General features: G+C 45.4%; 1 long non-coding RNA gene across 1 annotated transcript in view; it reads right to left on the bottom strand.

The window, feature by feature from the left end:
• Window positions 1-4,425: 4,425 nt before the first annotated feature.
• The window catches only part of LOC311370841, a 35,389-nt gene continuing 30,489 nt past the window's right edge, over window positions 4,426-9,325 (bottom strand). The window contains exons 2-3 of the long non-coding RNA XR_014640914.1: window positions 5,016-5,081; window positions 4,426-4,602 (exon numbers count right to left, since the gene is read on the bottom strand). This is a non-coding gene — a long non-coding RNA (uncharacterized lncRNA). The remainder of the gene's footprint in view (window positions 4,603-5,015; window positions 5,082-9,325) is intronic.

The following is a 9,325-nucleotide window of genomic DNA, read 5'->3' as shown; positions in this document are numbered from 1 at the left end:
AATTATACTATGAGGCTAACGATAGATAACTCTATGAGGCTAGCGATGTTGATTATGCTATGAGGCTAACAATACCATTATGCTATGAAGCTAACGATATCCATTATGCTATGAAGCTAACTATATCCATTATGCTAGGAGGCTAACGATGTCCAGCTAGGCGGCTAACCAGATTCCGGGTCTCCCTCCAGATAGGTGGCTCCTCCTCCATCATTTTGTCCATGATTTTTTTAGTTTATATAATTTGTGTTGAAGAAAATACTTTTGTTTTGAGAATTCTACACTAGAAACACAGTGGTAGTAGTTTATTATTCTTTGGACACTTTGTTTAAATAATTCTGAATCAAATCAAATTTTAAACTTCAACATGAAACATGCACACACTTGGGAATTTGTAATTCAGGAATATAGTAAAACATTCTGTGAATTTAACAGCATAGCTTTGGTGGTGAAACGATGTAAAAAAAAAAAAAAAAGTTGGTATTAACCTTCCAAAGACTTGAGCAGTCCCATCGTAGTCCTCGTCTCGCTCCTGGTGGGTCGTCAGCTTCATCTGTTCACAATACAAACACACATTAAAAGGGTGATGTCACCAGGTGTGAGTGTGACCAGCTGTTACGTTTTAGTGTCCACCTTGATGTACGCTGGATAAACTATAGTAGTAGCAGCTGATGTGACCGTAATTACTTCAAATCACAGCTTTGGCTAAAATTCACAGAATGAAAAATCTGAAGGAAAAACTAATGAAGACCCTCTACGATCGTTTGAAATAATTAAAAAGAACCTCCAGGTGTCAAGTGTTTGGTTATGGTTACCCTCCGGTCCACAGCCTCCGGTCCAGCCTGGTGCCCCATTCCTGGTCCAGGGGGATCTGGATACCCTCTGGTCCAGCCTGGTACCCCATTCCTGGTCCAGGGGGATCTGGATACCCTCTGGTCCAGCCTGGTGCCCCATTCCTGGTCCAGGTGGATCTGGATACCCTCTGGTCCAGCCTGGTACCCCATGCCTGGTCTAGGGGGATCTAGTTACCCTACATTATAATTAAGTGCGAGAAAAGCACTAGACACATAATAATAATAATAATAATAATAATAATAATAATAATAATTATTATTATTATTATTATCCACCCTGGTGACCCATACCTGGTCCAGTGTGATCTGGTCACCTGCTGGTCCTCAGCCTCTGGTCCTCCAGGAGATCCTGTGAAGTCAGACAGCATCTTTATAGACCTGTGCACAACGCGGTCTCGAATCTAACTACCAACCCCCCCGCAGGAGCCCCTTACCTTGAGCTGGAACGACGATGGAGATCTTGGGGTGCTTTGGTCGTCTTGTTGCAAAATACAGCCAACAGACTTACCTTGAGCAGATCTAGTAGTTTGTTGCTGTTGGTTCATGTACAAATAATTGACTATACATTTCATATCCCCCATTTAGCAAATAATTCCCACCCATAAACAAGGCTGACAACAGTACAAAATAACAAACTTCTCATGCCTTTTGTCTACTTCCTTACTACTCTCTAAAACATCGCATGCACATCGCATGAGTGTTGCCTTACTGATCAGGGTGTGATCTGAGTGACAAAGATGCATGCTGGGATACTGTGCCATCTGACGCCTACAGTTCTGTAGAGGTTCCCCCTCAGGAGAAACCAAGTTTTCAAAAGGCTGTCGTGACATCAGTTACATGACCTGGAACGTCCGTCAAGACCGTGACAGGGACTCCCCAAGGAGAAACGCCAAAGGGTAGGCTGTGAGGCTCCCCCTCTCGGCGACTAGAATACAACAGCTCTTACAGGAGAGAATCATGGCGCACATTTCAACGTTCCTCTTCATAGACCTTGAAGCCCCAGTGAGGCTTTCTTCACCTCTTCTGAAGAAGAGCACAACTGCAGCTCGACAGGGACGCTAGTTGGGATGTTTCCAAGATGGTTTCCAATTCAGCCCGAGAAATACTTGGATCTCAGGGCAGGAGTACAGGAGATCCAGAGGGCTTGCCAGCAGTCCATCATGTTTAGGTTAGGTAGGGAAGCCACGTTGCAGAATGTTTCATCTTCCATCTTCAGTTAGTTGGTTGGTTTCTCATCCGATTCTGTCCATTCGGAATGCCATTAGTCCATCATCCATTGTACCAAGTAGCCATTGTCGCTTCCCATTGTTTGCATGATTCAGTCACACTACAATCCAAGCTGCATGACACTCAAGTCATCCTGTCCAGTGTGTAGAAGGTCGAATTGAGATCCAGATGCTAGATCGCTCCAGGCTCTTGCTGTATTGAACACCCACTTTGTTATCCTCTTTGATTTAGGCCACAGACTTGAGTCATCAGAAACATCCGACCAAATGACACTCAAGGGTGTTTCAGGAAGAGTAGCATCCTCCTATAGCTGAAGATTAAAATGTTCAGGTAATACAAGCCAAGTAGAAGTAGAAAAATTTCCCCCTCACACATGTGGTGCCCAGTACCAGGTTAAAGATTGCCCCTCACATGAAGTAGTACCCCATGACATGCAAAGATTGACCAGTACCAGGTTAAAGATCACACCTCTTTATTTTCAATTATTAGATTGTGTATTTACACAAACAATGACAATACTCAAAGGAATACAAATCCAAACGAGAGGAGAGACCAGTGGAGGGTTTGTAGGTCTTTGAGAGAGGAGACCAGCGGTGGCTTTGTAGGTCTTTGAGAGACGAGACCAGTGGAGGGTTTGACGGAGAGACCAGCGCTGGGTTTGACGGAGAGACCAGTGGAGGTTTTGTAGGTCTTTGAGAGACCAGTGGTGGGTTTTTAGGTCCTTGAGAGAGGAGAGACCAGCGGAGGTTTTGACAGAGAGACCAGCGTTGGGTTTGTAGGTCTTTGAGACGAGACCAGTGGCGGGATTGACGGAGAGACCAGTGCTGGGTTTGTAGGTCTTTGAGAGACGAGATACCAGTGCTGGGTTTGTAGGTCTTTGCGCCCTGCCCTTCACAAAGAAAAGAGAACTCTTCCCGGGGCTCCCGCCAGCTTCTCCGGGGTCGTTTGCGTTACTGCACTGGACGCCTCGCGGCGCCTATCTCCGCCTCTCCAGATTTGGGAATATGAACCCGACTCCCTTTCGATCGACCGGGGGCGACGGAGGCCATCGCCCCGCAGAGACGAGAGACCAGTGGAGGGTTTGTAGGTCTTTGAGAGGAGAAACCAGTGGTGGGTTTGTAGGTCTTTGAGAGAAGAGAAACCAGTGGTGGGTTTGTAGGTCTTTAAGAAGAGACCAGTGGTGGGTTTGTAGGTACTTGAGAGCGGAGAGACCAGTGGTGGGTTTGACAGAGAGACCAACGCTGGGTTTGTAGGTCTTTGAGAGAGGAGAGACCAGTGGAGGGTTTGTAGGTCTTTAAGAAGAGACCAGTGGTGGGTTTGTCGGTACTTGAGAGCGGAGAGACCAGTGGTGGGTTTGTAGGTCTTTGAGAGGAGAAACCAGTGGTGGGTTTGTAGGTCTTTAAGAAGAGACCAGTGGTGGGTTTGTAGGTACTTGAGAGCGGAGAGACCAGTGGTGGGTTTGTAGGTCTTTGAGAGGAGAAACCAGTGGTGGGTTTGTAGGTCTTTGAGAGAAGAGAAACCAGTGGTGGGTTTGTAGGTCTTTAAGAAGAGACCAGTGGTGGGTTTGTAGGTACTTGAGAGCGGAGAGACCAGTGGTGGGTTTGACAGAGAGACCAGCGCTGGGTTTGTAGGTCTTTGAGAGAGGAGAGACCAGTGGAGGGTTTGATGGAGAGACCAGTGGTGGGGGGGCTAGGGCTTCAAAGCGTACGGAGGGAAACGTTGGAACGTGCTCCGTGGTTCTCAGGTGCAGGAACCAGGTTGGGTTCTAGTTGCTGAGAGGGACAGCCCTCACATCTCGCCCCCTGGTGTGTCTCCTTGAGGAGTCCCTGTCTCCATCCTGAAGGACGTTCCAGTTCATGTAACTGACGTGACGACGGCCTCTTAAACACTCGGGTTCCCCTGAGGGGGAACGTCTACACAACTGAAGGCCTCAAACAGCGCAGAACCCTCGCATGCATCTCTGGTCAGTCAGTCACACACCCTTATCAGTAGGACAACACACATGGGATGTGATGCAATGATGAGGAATGTAGTAGGAAAGTGGACGGATAAAGTATCTTCTAGGGACGAATGAGAGGCATGAGAACGAGAGAGAGAGAGAGAGCGAGAGAGAGAGCGAGAGAGAGAGCGAGAGAGAGCGAGAGAGAGAGGGCCTACGTGGGGCGGGGCAGGGCCTACGTGGGGCGGGGCAGGGCCTACGTGGGGCGGGGCAGGGCCTACGTGGGGCGGGGCAGGGCCTACGTGGGGCGGGGCAGGGCCTACGTGGGGCGGGGCAGGGCCTAGGCGGGGCAGGGCCTACGTGGGGCGGGGCAGGGCCTAGGCGGGGCAGGGCCTACGTGGGGCGGGGCGGGGCCTACGTGGGGCGGGGCAGGGCCTACGTGGGGCGGGGCCTGAGAACTAGTTCAAACTAAACGCTGTCAGCCCACAGCATTAAAAGAAAATGTTGTGACTTACAGTTCGCAGTTTCTTCTTCTTCGTGGTTCGATCGTGATACTCACAGAATCTGTTTCTTCTTCTTGAGCTGTGAAGGAGAGCAACAAGATTAGTTTTACGGCTTGTGTGTGTGGCTGTGTGTGTGTGTGTGTGTGTGTGTGTGTGTGTGTGTGTGTGTGTGTGTGTGTGTGTTTTAATTAGTGATTAATCCAATAAATCCAAATAAGTTATTAAAATAAGTTATTTTTCCCATCTAACTACGACGGTAACCGAGTGCGGAGTCATTGTGTGACGTCATGGCCCCGCCCCCCTACGTCTTCCGCCGCCAACTCCGTCATGGAGTCATTGATAAATATCTGCAGCCGCGTCACCCGGCGAAAAATTAACTCAATTAAAAACAGCTTACGACGACATACATCCAGAACTACTATTATTCAACTTATCAAGTAGGCCTAGAGTAAAAAACAATTAAGATAAATTATAAATAAGTGTCCTACTCACAGCAGGTCCGGATGTAGCGGGCCGTTTTACTTCAAAAAGTGTTCGTTAATTAACCCGACGGTCAACCTGGAAAACAAAAGGACCAGACGGATCATTAGTTACTTTTATAACTTCAACCGGACGTTTCTAACCATGTTTCGGTTAAACTACTAAAATAACGTCAATATTAACAGTGTAATGGAGACGGCTCAGCGTCTTTTTCAATCTAACCTGTGGTGGAGCCAACAGCTGACGGAGCGCGAGCAGCAGCCGCACAGTGAGGCTCAATGGAGACGCAGCGCGATCCGCACCGAGACCCGCGAAATAATCAGCGAATAATCAGCGGAACTACATGCAGGTGTGCGCCGCCATAGATGTGTGTGTGTGTGTGTGTGTGTGTGTGTGTGTGTGTGTGTGTGTGTGTGTGTGTGTGTGTGTGTGTGTGTGTGTGTGTGTGTGTGTGTGTGTGTGTGTGTGTGTGTTGAGCGGGGGTGGGAGTGGGTGGGTGGGTTTGGGTTACAAACTGTGGGTGTGTGTTTGGGTTTGTGTGTTTAAAAGGTGAACGATATGTGGATGAGTGGGAATAAATGGTATATATTATGTGGATGTGTGAGTGTGGTTTAAAACCATATGGAGTAGAGGAATACTGTTACTACCAGGAATTGTATGCTGATTGAAGTATGAAATTACACCGTATGATGGTGTATTTCCTTTTGATGAAAATAATAAAAAAGAATAAATAAAAAAATGCCTAATGTGTAACATAACTAATTAACTATAACTGTATTGATACAATTACTATTATAGAACATAAAAAAATAGAACACAACTTACTTAACTTAAATATGCAAATTACAACATTTGGGCAAATTATGCAACTATGAAAGTCTTTATAGTTGCATTTGTTTATTCACAAAATAGAAATGCTATAACGGCATAAAAAATAATAAAATCAATCAGCTCAGATATTTATTGTCAAAGTGATGAACTTATCAAAACGTACAGAAATCCAAATGACACTAAATGTTTCAAATGACATTAATAAAATAATACATTATATTGTTACTTTAATATTCTTATATTGTATATTTGAACAGTGTTCCAATATATTAGTCAAACATTTACATGTATTAAATCTATATCTGTACATATTTTATACAAACAAAAACAAGGCGATGACATTATAGTCATACATCAAATATCCGTACAGTCACACCCAATTCATAAAGAAGACATTTATTGCCTGTTACACAATGCATGGACAAACAAATAAAAAAAACGAATCGATTGTATTTATTTAATCAAAGCAATCAGTACATTCCCCCCCCCCCCAAAAAAATAATATAGATTGCATTTCATATCAAAATTATTCAAATAATAATTATAAATTGAGCTTGTTCTCTTTTAAACGGAACGGTGTGAACTTCTTGGGAGGGCTAGTGAACATGTGTTGATGACCTTGACCTCTGAGCCTAGGGTCAGAGGGAAGGGCTAGTGAACATGTGTTGATGACCTTGACCTCTGAGCCTAGGGTCAGAGGGAAGGGCTAGTGAACATGTGTTGATGACCTTGACCTCTCTGAGCCTAGGGTCAGAGGGGAGGGCTAGTGAACATGTGTTGATGACCTTGACCTTTGACCCTAGGGTCAGAGGGGAGGGCTAGTGAACATGTGTTGATGACCTTGACCTTTGACCCTAGGGTCAGAGGGGAGGGCTAGTGAACATGTGTTGATGACCTTGACCTCTCTGACCCTAGGCTACGGTCACCTGGCTCCTGTCCCTTCGTAGTATGGGCTCTCCTCCAGTACCTCCTCGATGACCGCCTGAAACGGACCAGAACCAACCGTCACCGCTTCAAACCGGATCAATCACACAGGGACCAGAAAGAACGATTCTGACCAATGAACAGCAGGGGCCTCATGTACAAAGACTTGCGTGGATTTCTGACTAAAACTTTGCGGACGCCAAAATCTGGAAAGCTGCTGCGCACAAATAAATCCGGATGTATCAATCCTTGCGTAAGCACGATTTCACGCAGATTCTCTTTGTACATCCCAATTAACGTGAAATTGAGCGCACATGCACGAGCCCGTCTCTCCACCCAGTCTCCTCCCTCATTTAATATGCTAATTCTTATAAATAGGCCTGCAGTAGTGCGCTCGTTAGGAGAAAGGAGAAAATGGAGAAAGGTAGAAAAAATAACTTTAGTGAATGCGAGGTGGAGGTGCTGATTTCGGAGGTAGAGGCCAGAAATAAGATCTTGTTTGGCTCTCTTTCCTCCGGAATCAGCACCAAAAGCAAAAACCTGGCGTGGGAAAACGTTGCCAAGTTGGTCAATGAGGTTGGGGCGGAAAGCCGAACTGTGGCTGACATAAAAAAAAAAGTGGTGGGACATCAAGGTGGACGTAAAAAGAAAGGTGTCTGCTCTGACCCCGGAGAAGCGTGGGTCAGAGGGCAGCGGGGCGGAGTCTGGGAGCTCGCCCTATTTGAGCAAAGGGTGGCAGCTGTGATTTGGGATCGGCTCTTTTTTGTCCAAAAAATCATAATAGTCGCGGAACACCCGTTAATTTTGAATGCGAGCATCTTCTAACAAGGCCAACACTGCCATTGTCAACCTATCGATTATTGCCACATTTTGCGCATGCTTTTATATTCTCATTTATTTGGATGCATGCTGACGATAGGTTGTATCCATACACCCAATGTGTCAATAATATGTACATAATTCGAAATTGGCCGACTGGTTCATTGATGGATTTTAAGTAACAATGGCTTGTGCTTAATCCACTCAACATCACATAATAATATTGCAGTCAAGAATTTCACAACAAATGTGTGAAGAGAGATCATATGTCATGCGTGGTCCGGAAAATATGTAACGTTTAATAAACAAGCCATCACTGAAAATAATATTGCTGGGGCCTCCTTTTAATTCCAATATTGACAATTTAGTTTTATGGGTCTGTTTAAGTTTAGCCTAACAACAGTGTCACATTATGCGTCTCGACAACAATAACGCATGATTGAAGCGCATTTAAGATCACGCATTCCGACGTTCAAATCCACTTTGAACTCGCCTCATATTGCAATATTACTTCATGACTCGTGATCGCGTAGGCCTCATGTTGTTGCGCTGCATTGCCTCTATGTGCCGCCAACTGACAAAATGCAGCAGAAATGTGCGTAAGCCAGGCATTTAGTTTGCGTGGAGAACCGCACTTTCTCACGTCAAGTCAGTCTTTGTACATCCGAACGTTTGCGTGAGAAGTTGCTTACGCAGCTTTTTTGTGCGTAAGCAAGCTTTGTACATGAGGCCCCAGCTTTGGCAATGCAAATGTATCTTTCTCAAGTCAATAAAGCTTTTTTGAATTGAATTGAATGGAATAGAGAGAGAGAGAGAGAGAGAGAGAGAGAGAGAGAGAGAGAGAGAGAGAGAGAGAGAGAGAGAGAGAGAGAGAGAGAGAGAGAGTCTACCTACCCTTGTAAAGATCGATATTTGTGGGTGGGTGAGCGAGTGTAATGCCTCCTTATACCGCCAGGGGGTGCACTAGCCCTTCAAACAATGTTTGAAGGGAATTCTATCTCGGTCTGTGGTTTATCGCACAAACTATATCCTACCAGGTGAGCTGTTCAGCTAACCCTGGTATAGAACCTGTTCTATACATGGTCCCTGTTAACAAAAAACAATACACAGATTTACTTAATGTACCGTAGGCTCTTTTTTACGTCATTCCAATTATTACATTGGTTTTGTTTTCTTGTTCAATTTCATGGCATGATCAACGTATAAAGTACACCCACGGGCCGCTCATTAATGAACATGCCGCCAGTCCGACATGCCGCCAGTCCGACATGCCGTGGGGGGGGGGGGTGGGGGATGTTACCGTGGTGAGGTGTGTGGGGGGGGGGGGCAGAGGGAGAAGGTGGGGAGGAGGGGGAGAGAGAGAGAGAGAGAGAGAGAGAGAGAGAGAGAGAGAGACTAAAACATTTGTTGTTTTATTTATAATTTCTGATTAATATATTATTATTATTAAGGCACTTATGTAAGTATTATTTAGTAATAAAAGGAGAATGACGATGGGCTGAACACACGAGAACATTCAGTTGATCCACTGAGTTGTTTATTATCATTATGCTTCATGAACAAATACAACAGAAAAATGGTCCCTTACATGTACACAATAAACACAAGGACTGAAACAATAGAAGCTGCAGACTTTACTAATCATAAACAGGTGTGCACGTATCTTTAATAACTGAACATGTTCTGCGGCCGTTTGGTTCCCAACAGAACAAAAGGAATCAAGATTCAGTTTAAAGTCATTTACAACA

Source organism: Micromesistius poutassou (assembly GCF_964030765.1).
Source record: "Micromesistius poutassou genome assembly, contig: SCAFFOLD_3135, whole genome shotgun sequence".
Taxonomy (NCBI): domain Eukaryota; kingdom Metazoa; phylum Chordata; class Actinopteri; order Gadiformes; family Gadidae; genus Micromesistius; species Micromesistius poutassou.
Note: the sequence above shows the minus strand (reverse complement) of the source record. Positions and strands in the feature narration are given on the sequence as shown.